At 43.2% G+C, this 15,544-nt stretch overlaps 1 long non-coding RNA gene across 3 annotated transcripts in view; it reads left to right on the top strand.

Moving 5' to 3' along the window:
• Positions 1-15,544, top strand: part of LOC119861747 — a 91,542-nt gene that overhangs the window by 50,483 nt on the left and 25,515 nt on the right. Inside the window, exons 1-4 of one of the 3 annotated variants that reach the window (XR_006274139.1) lie at positions 7,221-8,132; positions 10,706-10,809; positions 11,920-12,115; positions 14,862-14,912. This is a non-coding gene — a long non-coding RNA (uncharacterized LOC119861747). Of the gene's footprint in view, positions 1-7,220; positions 8,133-10,705; positions 10,810-11,919; positions 12,116-14,861; positions 14,913-15,544 lie in introns of those variants that run through there. The other 2 variants (XR_006274137.1, XR_006274138.1) reach the window with 2 other exon arrangements.

Here is a 15,544-nt window from a genome sequence, read left to right as displayed (position 1 = left end):
CCCAGGCCTTCTCTACCTTTAGATCCATAAATTCTTCAGTCCAATCCACTTCCCTAACTAATTTCCTTAATTTTTGAAAGTCAGTCCTTTTGAAATCAAAAACTCTAGTTGCAGATTTATTTTTGTTAATCCTTCCGTTCAGTTTGAACTGAATTAGCTCATGATCACTTGAGCCAAGATTATCCCCTACAACCATTCCTTCTATGAGGTCCTCACTACTCACCAAAATTAAATCTAAAATGGCATCCCCTCTAGTTGGTTCAGCAACTACTTGATGAAGGAATCCATTAGCTATCGCATCTAGGAAAATCTGAGCCCTACTATTATTACTAGCACTGGTCCTCCAGTCTATATCTGGGAAGTTAAAGTCTCCCATGATCACGCAGTTTCCATTAGTATTTACTTTATTAAAAACATTAAAAAGGGCTCTATCCATATCCAAATTAGATCCCGGAGGTCTATAGCACACCCCAAGCACTATCGTAGGAGAGGCTTTACTAGTAATCTTCCCCAGTGTAATTTTTGCCCAGACGGACTCTGTCTTATCCATTGCATCGCTTCTTATTTCTTTACATTCTACCTCATCATTGATATACAATGCTACTCCACCACCTTTACCTTTGTTTCTGTCTTTCCTAAACAGCACATACCCTTCAATACCTGTAGTCCAGTCATGACTACTATTCCACCATGTTTCTGTTATCCCTATAATATCTGGTTTCACTTCCTGCACCAGTAGCTCTAGCTCTAGTTCCTCCATTTTGTTACCTAGGCTCCTTGTATTGGTGTACAAACATCTTAATTTTTGCTGTTTGGCCTCGCTCACATTTTGTACCCTATTAGGCACCCTGCCATGCTAATTGCCTAACAGTTAACCCGGAAGACTTCGGCCAAGGTTCCTTCCCCACTCTGAACTCTAGGGTGCAGATGTGGGGACCTCCATGAAAGACCCCCTAAGCTTATTCTTACCAGCTTAGGTTAAAAACTTCCTCAAGGTACAAACTTTTTGCCTTGTCCTTGAACCCTACGCTGCTACCACCAAGTGTGTTAAACAAAGAACAGGGAAAGAGCCCACTTGGAGACGTCTTCCCCCAAAATATCCCCCCAAGCCCTTCACCCCCTTTCCTGGGGAAGGCTTGATAAAAATCCTCACCAATTTGTATAGGTGAACACAGACCCAAACCCTTGGATCTTAAGAACAATGACAAATCAATCAGGTTCTTAAAAGAAGAATTTTAATTAAAGAAAAGGTAAGAGAATCACCTCTGTAAAATCAGGATGGTAAGTACCTTACAGGGTAATCAGATTCAAAACATAGAGAATCCCTCTAGGCAAAACCTTAAATTACAAAAAGACACAAAAACAGGAATATACATTCCATCCAGCACAGCTTATTTTACCAGCCATTAAACAGAAGGAAATCTAACACATTTCTAGCTAGATTACGTACTAATTAACAGAAGTTCTGAGACTGCATTCCTGATCTGTTCCCGGCAAAAGCATCACACGGACAGACAGACCCTTTGTTCCCCTCCTCCAGATTTGAAAGTATCTTGTCTCCTCATTGATCATTTTGGCCAGATGCCAGTGAGGTTATCTTAGCTTCTTAACTCTTTACAGGTGAAAGGGTTTTGCCTCTGGCCAGGAGGGATTTTATAGCACTGTATACAGACAGGTGGTTACCCTTCCCTTTATTTTTATGACAACTTCTAAAAATAATATTTCAGCGATTCCATTTCACAGAACTTCCAAAAAGGCTCGCTCTATTTAAATGGCCTCCATGGCCATATCACCTCACAAACTTTAATGTATTTTGCATCACAACACCTCTGTGAGGTAAGTAGAGGAATTATCCCTGTCTTACAGAGGGGAAACTGAGGTACACAGAGATCAAGTGACTTTTCCCAAGGTCTGTGTCTTCCATCTCTGGATTATGCACAAAACTGCTCTTGACTTTAATCTGTGCACAGAACAATTGCAAAAGATGGTTCCAAATACCAAACAAATTCCCCTTGTCAGGGCTCTGATCAAGTGAATTATTTCAACCTGTTTCATAGTCCAGCACTGCCAAACATGGTCTCGCTCTTCTTACAGCAAAGTGGGAGAGGGCTATTAAAGCAATAGCTTGGTAATGAACAATTAGAGAACCTCTAATATGAATTGATATTATAAGCAAGCAGCTGAATACTGTGCTTGAGCAGCGTTAGTTGTTTAGGGAACTGAAATATGTTCTTTCAACCTCTCTTAGGGGCATTATCTAGTATAGATTTTTACTGAGGCAGTAAAAATAATATTGATCTGCTTCAATTTCAAAGGCGTAAGTCCCAAGTTTAGTCTGTTGAAGTTGATCCAACAGGAGCACAAAGGGCCAAAAACTATGTGGTGAGGGGTTCAATGCACAATAAGTCCGTGATCCTCTAAAAATTTAGTTTTTTCAGGCAAAATTCCCACTGATGTTGGCTCAGGTCCTCAAAGGCTTTGGGGTTTCTAACTTCCATTGAAATCAGTGGACGTTAGGAGCCTAAATATCTTTGAGAATCTGGACCTTTGTACTTAATTTGGCCTAGGCTACACCTAAAACTTAGGTTGACCTACCTACGTCTCTCAGAGCTGTGAAAAATGTTGTGTCCTAAGCTCTTTATTTAGGTTGAACTAACCCCCCATGTAGATGCAGCTAGGTCAATGGAAAGATTCTTCCCACCAACGGAGCTGCCACCTCCTGGAGAATTGGATTTACTACAATGACAGGAAAAATCCTTCTGTCAATGTAGGAAATGCTTCTTGTGCTGGACCAACTCAGAGCCCTTCCTGTCCCCAGTAAATGAACATCCAACTTGGCATATTGAGAAATTGTTTGTTTGTCTTTTTATAGAGGCGCATTCAAGACTCAGCCCAAAGGTTCATACTATCTTTAACTCAGGCTACACATCCCATCCCAGCCTCAGTCTGCATTCTTTTATCAGGCAAAATTCCCACTGACCTCAGGAGCATAGATCGCTGGTCTGTTTTAAAGCTTTGTGAGAGGAATGATTTAAACAAACAGGCAATGTGACCTCCAAAAGGAGGACAGACAATTAGGCATTAAGCTGAGTAACATTTTAAAAGCCATTATGAATTTTACTTGCAGATCAGTAAGTACCAAACAGACAGCTTTAGGGCTGGAGTGTCACACTCATCTGCTAGCAGAGACCACATTTGGACTAGTTTTTGGTTGCATAAATAAATAGTTTTTTAGCTAAACCATCTAGTGATTTAGATGCTTGCCTGACTGCATCAAAGAAATATTTTAATAACGGCTTCTGATGAAGTAATTTGATATGCTGATTTAGCAGCAGCATCACTGGTGTGATCAGCCTAGCATTCTTAAAATATGCTGTAAAAGAAAAGCCTATACATTAGATACTGTGGGGAGACGGTAGTGCCCACTTTTCATTTACATAAAGGCCCCTTTAATTATTTTGGCAGTTAATTATATATGGTTTTTAAAAAAACAGAGTACTATTTAGAGTCCTATGTAAATTGCTTGCCTCTCAATTTCATTCAAAAGTCCCCATTATTCCTGTGTTATGAGATGATAAACAGGATTACTGAATTATCGTCTTGAAAATATTCATTATTTTGTATACCTCTGCCATATTCTCTCTCATCTGGCTCCTCTCTCAATTAAACGTGTCCTTTTTTCTAGTCTCTGTGCATCGAGAAGCTGAACTATTTCCATCCCCATCTCTATTTCTGCTGTTGCCTCTTTTGAGACTGGGTGCTGCCTGTGCTCAATCTGTTGTTCAGATAAAGAGCATCTTAGTCTATAGGTCTCAATCTGGCACGTTTCAGCAGCACATTTGCTTAAATAATTTAAAGCAGGAGGGTGGGAGAATATCTAGCCAATCCTGGGAGTCCCAAGAACCATTAAATGAGGAGTGATAAACTGCCCGATTTGTGCAATAACTGTAGAAAAACTCTCCAGGAAGCATTGGTGTCCAAAGGCCTACACAGCCGCACTTTAAACCGTATCCACAGTTAAGTGTTAGCGTACAGCAATATCCAAATGTGAAAGATAAAGCAAGGAAAAAAATGCACATAAATTCACAGCCTCTTTCACATTAATCTTTGACATTCAAAATATTTTTTTATTTAAAAAAAATACACTAAACTGAGAGCGGCTGTATCTTGAAAGAAATAATGGAACCATTTATGTTAAGAACCACAAGAATTGCTTACTCACATCTCAAATTAAATATGCCTGGATTCCCTTCATAGGACAGTATAATTATGATGATAAAATTAAAGAGAAATGTAGTTTTGTATTAAAGCCAATAATCTAAACATCTGTGGGCTCTTGAGTTAAGGAGGGTTACAGCTGGCGCTTGAGTGTTTGAGACTAGAAGTGCAGATGTATTGACTGATTAGTTGTCTTCACAGTGGTGTGGTATTGTATTTTTCTTCCATTTCAGCATTTTTTTATTTTTGATAGGTCATAAAGGACTGAATCTGAGTCAGACACTCATCTAAACTGAGCATGCCAGAGTGCATACCTGTCTTTGTAGCGGATGGGTGTCTACATGTCTGGACTGAGTATGTGCAGTGATACATGTGCAGGCTAATCAAGCAGGCTTTGGGAGCAAAAGAGGGCACATACACACTTTTCAACAAAGGCTTGTCTTGGAGGAGGGCTGGAGTTTATTTGGGAGGTTGTGAAGGAGGCAGGGAATGCAGCCTCCAAATTCTAGGCACCTGGAATGAAAGATCCTGCCCCACAGTGTGCTGACCATTCAGGAATGCTGCCTGGCTTGCCCTTCCCCCAGAGTGCCATGATGCCCATAGAAACTGTACTACCATTGGATCCTCTTCCTTTATGGGTGATACAACCATGGCACATTGACTTCCACATGGGTATCCAGCTGGATAGCCACTGGCTTCTGATGGCAGCCTGCCTCAGAGAGTGGTTATTCCCCAGCCCGTCTTTCCAGGATAACCATGCTGGGTTGGTGTTAATAGGCTGCCAAAGGCTCTTGGGTGGCAGCATGCAGTGGAGATGTTGCTGCTGTTTGCCCCCACACTCCATGTGCTTGTACCCCTTTCTGTCCATAGAGGTGGAGTGGATCATTGGTCTTTCTCCTGTTGAAGCAAACTCCCATAAATCCTTTAGGTTCTATTCATCTGAATAAGTTAAAAATAAGCAGGAGTACCTAGAGAATATCTGGCTTAATTCAGGGGATCAATTGAGGATTGATGAGATCATGCTATCAAATCCGATTGCATGTTGGGACAAAGTAAAAAAACAGCTTAGAAATCAACAAGAGCCCTCCCCTCTTCATGCTTTGTTCTTCTTCCAGAACACAGAACAGTCCCGCTAAGTGCTGTGACAGTGCAGATGCATGGTTAGGCCGCCCGCAGCTGCGGAAGAACATAGCGTCTAGGTCTGCTCTGGAATGGAGATTTCACCCTTGTGCATTTTGGATTCAATACATGGAAGAAAAGCAGGGAGGAGGAAAAAGGAAGCAAAAATAGCTTGTGCCCTCAGAATATCCCAGCTGTGAGAGCAGGGATGAGTGAGCATCAAGGTCTAGGCATGTGAATCCCTGATTCAGTCTGGCACCTCTGATATGGGTGCTAAGTAGGCATGAGGTAGACTTGTTGTTTTCTGTGTTACAGACCAGGAAAAGGATTTTATGGGCTAGGGGGTGGATGCACAGGTGGACGTGAACCAGGGCCAATGACTGGCTTCTATCCAGTAAAGTGGCAGGTCATATAATGTCAGCTCTGATTTTTTTTAAGGACTTATAATTTTGCAGCTGAATGAGGTTTCTAGCTTCTAGAACTGATCTGTTTAGTCTGTCTTGACAAAATACACCTGGCTTGCCATTGTAGCCATGTAGCAAAAGGGAAACAAATGACTATCCTTATTCCTTCTCTCTCCCCCCCCCCCCACTGGTGTAAATAACCGCACAGAAATCCATGGAATTACATTGGCATAAAACAGATTAAATGAGGGGAGAACTAGGTCCATAATGTCTAGTTTTCCTTAGAACAGTGTCCCCAATTTAATGGGCTAGATCCTCAACTGGTGTAAATCAGTGTAGCTTCATTTACTCCAGTGGAGCACTTCTGATTATCCCAGCTGATGATCTGGCCCACTAACCCTATTGCAGAATTGGTTACAAATGTTGTCGAGGTTGGTTTTTTTTTTTAATAGTACTGTCCTAGGTAAAGCCCACCTCCAATGTGTTTGACTTCTCAGGTCTCTTTAAAGATGAAAAATGATGTTTGCATCTTGCTGTTATTTAGAATCTGGTAATCTTAGAGGTCCTGCATGGATTTTCAGTTGTGCTTTGATGAATTTGCCTCTGTGGGACAACGTAGCCTCATCTTCTTAGGGTCTTTTTTTTTATGTACTATAGGTATCACCCATGGAGAGTGAAATCCTTTAGCCACAGAACAGGTATGAACATGGAGTGAAAACTTCACAAGACTGTTGCATTCCAGGGACTACCTTTTTAGATAAGGAAGTGAAGTTCAAGCTCCAAGTGCATTCACTCCTTGACCTGAATGGTAAGAGGTGGATTTTGTGGCATACATACTTGCTCAATACAAAGGACACCAAATCATCTCAGTTAGGTCCAGGACCAGCCATTGGATGATGAACCTAGCCAAGGCTGGATTTGAAATGGTGTCCTTGAGATTAAAGACACTATAACTCTTGACCAGTTCCTGGATCCATACATTGATGGATCTTTTTGTAATTTGCCTTTAGTAGCTAACATGATGTGTGACTTCAAAGACCTTTATGCTTCATTTGATAAACTTTAATGAAATCTACCCTAGGTCTGGCAGCCCAGAATGGAAACCACCTTACAACATTTGTTGGTCCAATCAAATCCATATATTCTGACCCTAAGCGCCACACAGTCTCATGGAAGTCCATGGCTATGTACTTACTCATGCGATCCTGTTACCTTAGCCTCCGAGTGGCTTCTGTGTCAGGTCCTGCCATGTTGACCAATGCCCCTGTTTTCATGTTCGTCCCCTCTATTTGTAAATATCAGATGACTGACTCATCAACGACTCCAAACCCTCTCTGGCTATTTTTGAGCAGCTCAGAATTATCCACTCAGATGTGCAGCATCTTGAGCAGTTTTTAACCTATACAAATAGCATGAGATGTTTAGCAAGTCTGCGCCATTGGCTACAGGCTGTTGCTGCCAAATTGAGACATAATGAGTGAGAGCACTTTTATTAATTTAAAAATACAAGTTTTCCCAAAGCTAAACCCTTGTCGCTACAAGATTTGTCTAAAATAGAGAAAATGGGGAGCAGCTAGGTTGGATTTGTGCTCATCCTGTCCTTTCAACTTTCTTCCTTTTGTGCTGAGTGGGAGTCATGGGTGCGCCTCAGCTAAGGCAAAGTGCAATGTATCTGCGCTGAAAGGCCAAGCGTAGTTCAAGCACATAGCTGACCTAACCGTGACCCATTTGACTATTATTGACAAGTACTGCTTACTTCTCAGAGCTTGGTATTTCAATATTCTACAAAATATCAGGCCTACTTGTCAAAAGTTCTGAATACAGACTGTTGTAGCTATATCTTTTCTATTTTTTTATCACATGATTCTTTCCAGCTGCTGCTTTATTTCTCATGATGATTTTCTGCTCAAACATTTACGTTGGATCTCTGTTGGCCTTCCTCTTAGCTGCCACCTGAAAAAATATGAGCCATTCAGTGCTAGCTCATAATCCCGGTTCCATTCTTCCCCACTTCCATCCCTCCTGGCTTCATGAACCACAATCCTTCCCCCTCCATCCATCTCATATCGTCCTACAATTCTGTCGCACCTTCCAAATAAATAACATTCCCTCCTTCGCTGATTCAACTGGAGTACACTCATGCAAGGGGAAGATGGTGGAACTACTCCGGGCTGGAGGATCATGCTTTACATTGCCTCATGCAAATTAGCCCTCTTGATTTTTATTTTTTTTTTTATTTTTTCAGTGCCCTCAGGTATGGAGAACTACCTGGCTTCACCTCTGTTACCACCTCTGGTCAATACAGCAGCAGATGCCAAAGAAAACAGGAAGGTGCTATTCAGGGTGATGTAGTGGCCGCTTTACATTAGTGGAAGTGGTCCTAACACAGCTGTAAGTGCCTCCCCCTTTTCCCAAGAGTAGTCCCAACATATAGAACCTCCCTGAGAGGCATAACATCCACCACTGCAGGAGCCGTGTCTTCTTCTCTCCTCCCCCTCTCACCCCTCCACATAAGTGGCCCACTGGGGATGTAAAAGGGCATCATTGGGGTGTTCTTACACCCAGACATTTCTCTCGTAGTACAGGGGCCCAGAAGGGACATTGTAGCTGAGTCACAAATTAAGCCTCAGGTCTGCTCTATCCTGGATCAGGGGCTCAACTATGCCTGGGCAGGCCCAAGAAAGGAGAAGCACAAGCTGCCCTCCGCCTCTGCAATGGAGTCCCCCAGCAAAAGACGGCAAGCCTGACCCCCTCTCCCTCCCTACACACATACCCCTTGTAATGTTGCAACGGTGAAAACTTCCAAGAATAGAGTAGGCAAACCTCAGTGCTTTAATTTCAGCTACTTCCTATTTCTTCAATTTTCTAATGGGTGGAGACATTGCGCACCTAGAAGGCTAAGAACTATGCCATGAACAAAAACAGCGCAAGGAATACAATGTTTAGAACTGTGGCAATGGAAAAGATGTGTGTCCTCATTTGGAACTTCTAGCGGCCTTTGAACATTGTCCTCCTCTATCAGACTTTTAAAGTCTCACCACAGCATGCAGGTAACAGTTTGTACTGATGGGGCAGCATAATAAACATCAGCTAAGCTTACAAAAAACAAATACCTACAACTCCCAGCTGTGGAACAAATCAATTAACACAGCTGACCCAGAATGGAGACAAAAAAGCAGAATGGAGGACTGAGCATGATATGAATAGCAAAGAGGGATAGGAGATCAGAAACTCATCTGATCTGCAAACTTCCCTTGAATTTACTGTGCAAAGTGTGGCTGGAAATCCATATGATCCAGGCATGGGGAGAAAAGAGAAGTCCCATTTGTTTAGACCTCTACTGTGAGCAAAAACCTAAGAAAACGGGATAGGAGAATAGATGGGGAAAGCTGCAAGTCTTTGTCACTTACTGGACCCCTAAATAGTTGAAGAGCTTGGGGCACTGCTGGAAAGCCACAGAACATAAGTACCTGCACATGTGTTAGTGTTATCCAAAGGCAGAAAGAACGCTGAGGAGAGTTATTTTTTCAAATAAGGCCCATTTGAAAACATCTATCAACCCGATGACAATATTTGTACATTCAGAGTGAGAGAGGAGAAACAACTCCACATATTGACTCTGCCCCGCTGCTGGAGAGGTGTGCAATTGTCAGACCTCCCTCCAGGGATTTCTCCCCTGGGGCAAGCAAAAGGGAGGGCACCATCCCCAGAGGAGCCTTGGTTCCCTTAGGGATGTGCTGTATCAGGAACGCTGGGCATGCCCTCTTCCCAACCAGTGCCACCTACTCTGGGGGCTGAGCTGACTAGCTCTGGGCCCCAGGTGGAGCAGGGCTTGCAAATGCTTTGCAATGCTATGAGCAGCCCCATGGACTTTCCGCCCTGAGGAGGCAGTGTCTCTGGTAAGCTATTAGTTGTCAGTACTTAGACACTGGATAGTTCAGCTCTTCAGTGGCTGATTGACAATGGCCAATGCCCCCCCCTTCCCTCCTCGCAACAGAATGATGAATAGGAAATTCCTTGAGTTAAACTGAGACGCTTCCAGGGGTCTTTTTACTGTGGTCTTTTTCCTGCATCAGAATGAACTGCTTCCTGAGGTGAAACATCCATTGCCCCTGATATTCCTTCTGCAGAGTAAGTACTGAGGAAGGATTGCAGGGCTGTAGTGAGGTAAGTGTTATTGCAGTACCTGTATCCCCTCTACTTCAGAATGGTTGCAGAAGTAGATTGTGTGTGCAGAACATGAATAGTTCTCTTTTTCTCTTGCACCAAGTTCTTACCATAATGTAAGCAGGTTCTGATGTATAAGCGGGTTCTGCGTACATACAGTAACAATTTGGTGCAACAGAAGGGGCCCTAGGTTTTGCTTGTGGCAGGGGGCGGGAAAGCCCTCTGTGCAGTAAGTGATGTGCAGCCTCAACATCACCCACAGAGCACAGGCATTTGACACCCTTGTGACTGCGGGGCTGTGGGAGAGGGTGTCACTTGCTAGTAGGGGTGGATCAGGGAGTTTAGCTTTGGGGAGATTACACCATGAAAGAGAGATTATCAAGAGCCCAAAGAATTTAAAAATGAAGGCAGGCACTCTACCTCCTGTTGTCGGGGGCGGGGGGGAGAATTTCAAAGGGAGCCCAGGCTAGCCGGGGCACTAAACCACCGGACACAAGTTCTGAAGTATTAATATCGGGCTTGCGTCTGTGCTTTCAAACCATTTGTTTTCTCACTGAGGCATAGGCTCAGCTGTAGGAAAGAGAAGACACAGTCCTACATAAACAAACACATGAACTTAAAATGGCTTTGCAAGGAGAGAGTTTCCTGATATGGATTAAAAGAGGCAGAGGTTTGAATGGCAGAGCAAGGAAAACTGAAAATAATTCCTTGTTTGGTTCCGGGCTTTCTCCACTTTGGCTCACATAAAAATAAAACCAGCTATTTCCCAGTCGGTCTTTTTCTTTTCTTATTCTCAGATTAGGATGTTCACATTTGAAACCCTAAATTCCTGAGGAGGTTATGTGAATCGTCTAGCCACACAAGTGATTTGCAACATGTACCACCGGAATAAACTTCTTGGGTATGTACAGTATTAGGAATTAGTAAATAATAGCAGAAGGAGATACCTTCTGGGGGGTGGGATAGCTCAGTGATTTGAGCTTTGGCCTGCGAAACCTAGGGTTGTGAGTTCAATCCTTGAGAGGGCCATTTAGGGATCTGGGCCAAAAATTGGGGATTGGTCCTGCTTTGAGCAGGGGGTTAGACTAGATGACCTCCTGAGGTTCCTTCCGACTCTGATATTCTATGATACCAGCTAAGGAGTAGAGACAAGGGAGGAGGGGCAGGGGAAAGAAGAGGGGAGGCTTGGTTACTACCAGATGAAGAGAGAAGAAGCCAGTCAGTCCTTCCTTGAGATATGATAGAATATGGATTAAGTTGAAGAGTTTTTAAACACAAAGGTACAAATACACTCTCAATCACATCTCAAGTCCCATTTGGCTGCCCCAGCAAATGGCCTACTCCCTCCTCTCCACTGGCTCAGCTGCACCTGCTGGCATGTTGGGGGATGGTACAGGCAGGCTTCGCTCCCATGCCCACCCACCACATAGGTAGCAGCTGCTTGGGCGTAAGGGGACTTTCTCTGCCCCTTTAGTCCTTTGCACAAGTTCACCGGTGTCACAATCTGGCCTGAAACTTTGAAAGCAGCACTGAGACTGGCACTCCTATACCTGAAAGCCCACGGGAGGCATTCTCTCTGGTGGAAGAGCTGTAATGACCAGTGCGTGGCTTGTCTCACAGGCGCTGAGGACATTGTGTATGTGGACAATAGCGAAAACACTTCAAAAGCGCTCAGATGGTGCATTGTCACCTGTGGCGCCTCATGCATATGTTTTTAAAATGGAGCCGATATGGTGCTCAGAGAAGAACAACAAACTGGACTAATTTTAAACCAGGTACAGCATGAACAATTGCAGGCCATGCTTTTCCCATCCCAGCTCTGCCAGACATCTGAGTCTAACACCACTGCTTTTCCAAAGCAGCGATCTGTTGCTGCATTGTGTTATACCATGTGGTGGGTTTGGATATGTAGGTCTTTAAAAAATAAAAAGACACATTAAAATACACTGCTCATTGTGAGCTAAGACAGATTTGAACCAGTGTTTCATTCTGATTATTCTTTCTGCACTAGAGGGGTTCCAACACTTGCTGAAATAAAGCTGATTGTATTTGGAGACCATTCCTTGGGCTGCTTGAGAGCTGTGGCCAATTCCTTGCTTGACACAGCTACTGGACGGTGCACCCTCATGTACTTTGGACAAGACTTTCATCCAGCAGCTACTGGGTTAATGTTGAGTTCTGGAGCGCAGTAGCTTAATTGGAACAAGGTGAGCTTGCCTTTTTCTATTGGCTAGAGGTGCCTGGGGGTAAGCAGAAACCATAGTTGGTGCCTTTGGAATCTCCTGGTTGGACCCTGGTTTTGCTCGTTGAGGAGACTGAGCTGCTTCTGAGCCAGAAAGACCAGGCAGGGCCCGAGAGAGGTTGCTCTCTTCCTCTCCTCCCGCTCTCCAGCAGCTGGGCTCAAACTCCATGTGCTGCTTTGCCTCTTGCCCATAGGGGGAGGCTCAGCCAGCAGGCCTGGTGGGGATTAGTGTTCCACACACCAAATAGGACCTTTTTGGTTGCATAGGTGACTAGCCCCAAAAGGAGTGTTTAATGAGAGGTTAGCAGCAGGCCTACAAAACTCTGGCTTCATATTGCTTTTTGGCTGGGCCAAATATTGACAAGTGAGTAGTAGTGACATGACAGTAGTAGTATTCATATGTGAATCTGTGGCTTCCTAAACTCCCAAATGAATGAGATGCCTGCACATAAACCCTAATAGTAATATCACTGTTTAAGAGTCATTCACATCTCCTCTTCATGCTGGAGTCAGAGATAGAAAGCAGACAGGGTTCAGGACTACGAAAACCCTATTTTCCTTTGCTGAAGATGTGAATTATTTTATTTAGAGGAATAGTTTAGAAACAATGCTGGCGGGGGGAGGGGGGGAAGAGATTTTTATCCACTCATGTCTTCACTGTCCTGACTTTTTCTTAAAAATAAGCAGATTCTTTCTATATAAACATTGACATTTCTTTCAATAAACTTCCAGTGGTGGTCTGAAACAGTTGTCTCTGCAAAAAGTTACTGATAATTGTAGTAATTCCAGCATTTGACAAGTATTTATGAATTAGAAGGCTGTATAAAGTTTAAAGTGAATCCAGGGATGCTGGAACAATTTGTATAGTGGGGATGCTGAGAGCCATTGAACCAAACTATAAACCCTGGATATGATGGGAACCACTTTAAGCCAGGGGATAAAGCAGCACCCCTAGTTTCAGGACCTATGAGTGAATCCATTGTTAGAGTGAACAACATAATACTCCAAAGACTGAAAATGGCCTTAGAATTACTGGTTTCAGAGTAGCAGCCGTGTTAGTCTGTATTCGCAAAAAGAAAAGGAGTACTTGTGGCACCTTAGAGACTAACAAATTTATTTGAGCATAAGCTTTCATGAGCTACAGCTCACTTCATCGGATGCATTCAGTGGAAAATACAGTGGGGAGGTTAGTACAGTACTCCTTTTCTTTTTTCTTAGAATTACTGTTTCTTATTGCTACATTTAAGGTTTTAATTACTCTTCTATTGTTATGCTTAATAGGTTGGCAATTTTTATTTGTGTGGAGTTGAATCAGGGCAACATGTAGCTATTAGAGCTGGGTTGTTTGTTTGTTTGTTTGTTTGTTTGTTTGTTTGTTTGTAGGGTTTTTTCTTTTTTAAATCCCAACCCATGGGAAATTCTGAGAGTTCGAAACTCCATTTTGCCGCATATCAGGACAAAAAGTAGAAATCTTGGAATTTTTCATGAAACTAAATATTCCAAAATACCTGGTGAAGTCAGGGGGGATGGTAAGGGTGTTCTACTCTGAACCCAGTCTTCCCATTGAGAATTTGACTTCAGTTGGCTCAGGGACTGACCCAATGGTGCTGCCTTTGGGCTTCCACAGCCATGCCTTTTTTTTCCCCCCTTTCTAAAGGTGTCTGTCTTCCTCCTTTTTTCCTGGGACCTGACACTGAAAGCCACCCAGTGCCGTTTGAGTGCTGAACAGCTGTTCAAAATTGAGTGCTGAACAGCTGTTCAGTAAATTGCAACTCCATGGCATGCAGCAGAAGAGTGGATCAGATGGAACATTCCAATGGGAGATTAAAAAATATTTAAATAAATTTAACCAATATTTTTCCTCATCCTCCACTACCCCTGCTGCCCCCCAGCTGAAGCCCGTGATTGCTCCTATTTTATCCTGCCTTATAAGAGACAAATACAAAAAAAGTAATTCGCCCAAGGAAGGTATTGAGGAAAAGAATTTAATAGGATTCCAAATGGATTAAACACACTTTTATCCTTTAATATTTTTGTATCTGGGATACCAACCTCATGCTTCAGGACATAAGGCAACCTTCCAACTGTCTGGAGGTAGGAAGAAACTCCTTCTCCCCCCCCCCCCCCCCCGAAACAAGCTGTTATATAGTTGTCTATGTGTATTAAGGAAGGGGACTGTGACAGAGAGTGCTGGAGGCTAACAAGCGAGCCAGCTTTCTGATCACTTACGCACCAGTTAGTTCCCTTGGAGAAGGCTGATTGGTTCATCAGCTAATATTCCCCAATTAGCCATCAGCTGAGTGTGGAGAGGACCGGGTTAGCTGAGTTCAGTATGTTCTGAGATCCCAAGGGAGGGAGTTCTCTGTTCCTCTCTTGCCCTGTGGGGCAAGCAACCCCTGTAAATACGTTGCTGCACAAGATTGCATAGGCGTTGGTGCCAGGAATATAAATAAAGAACGTGGAGGTGCCACTCACTGCAGAGTCAGAGGCTTCTGGGCATCAGAGGGCAGGGATGGAGCCTGCTCATTACAGGGACTTACAGCTTCTTCTAAAGCATCTGGAGCCAGTAAGCACAGAAGATAGGCTAGCAGAGCTGTGATCTGATATGGGATTGCTTCTGTCTTTGGCTAGTGCAGCCTCTTCATAAAGAAAGGAATTTATAAAAGAAATTGAGCCAAGAGGTGACCTGCCTTTTTGTTCTGTTTCTACAGAGCCTAACACAAGAGGATCGTGGTCCAGGAACAGAGCTGCTAGGCACTATGGTAATACGAATCAGTGCATAACAGATCATTGGGTAAAAATACTGTGTGCTAATCCCCCAAGCAGACAAGGAGGATAAAGCCACTGAGGACAGCTCAGTCACATGGGCTTACATTATGGCATGCACTGGGGAAAGCATGTGAATGTAAAAAGAACTACCTCAATCAGTTATTTTTGTGGTGCAAACGTCAGTCACTTGTAAATTCCCCCAAACTTTTAAACAGATGGCAATTATAAGCAGATGGTGGTGGGGAGTGGAGAGAGTTTTGTCGGATGATTTTCTAACTGAATTAGTTCATAAATATAAATGAAATCCAGGCTGCATTCTGTTCACCTCTCTTCATCCTCCTTCAGAGTAAGGTCTATTGGTTAACTAATATGAATTAGGTGCCAACAGATCTGGGGTTTATTCCTGATTCTGCCACTTGCTTGCTCTCTGATCTGAAACAAAATCCTTAACTCTTCTATCCTTCAGCTTTCCTTTTTGCAAAATAGGGGCTGTTGTAAAGTTTAACTAGTCGTTGTAAAGTGCTTTGAGATTGAAGGTGCTAGAAAAGTACATTGTGTCTCCGTAATAAAGAATCTAAATTAGAACATCTGGAAATGGCTATAGAGTAGACTGCAGTTGCTTGAT

This window comes from Dermochelys coriacea, chromosome 9, assembly GCF_009764565.3.
Source record: "Dermochelys coriacea isolate rDerCor1 chromosome 9, rDerCor1.pri.v4, whole genome shotgun sequence".
In the NCBI taxonomy this organism is placed as follows: Eukaryota; Metazoa; Chordata; order Testudines; family Dermochelyidae; genus Dermochelys; species Dermochelys coriacea.
The sequence above is the reverse complement of the archived record's forward strand: the minus strand, read 5'-3'. Positions and strand labels throughout refer to the sequence as shown.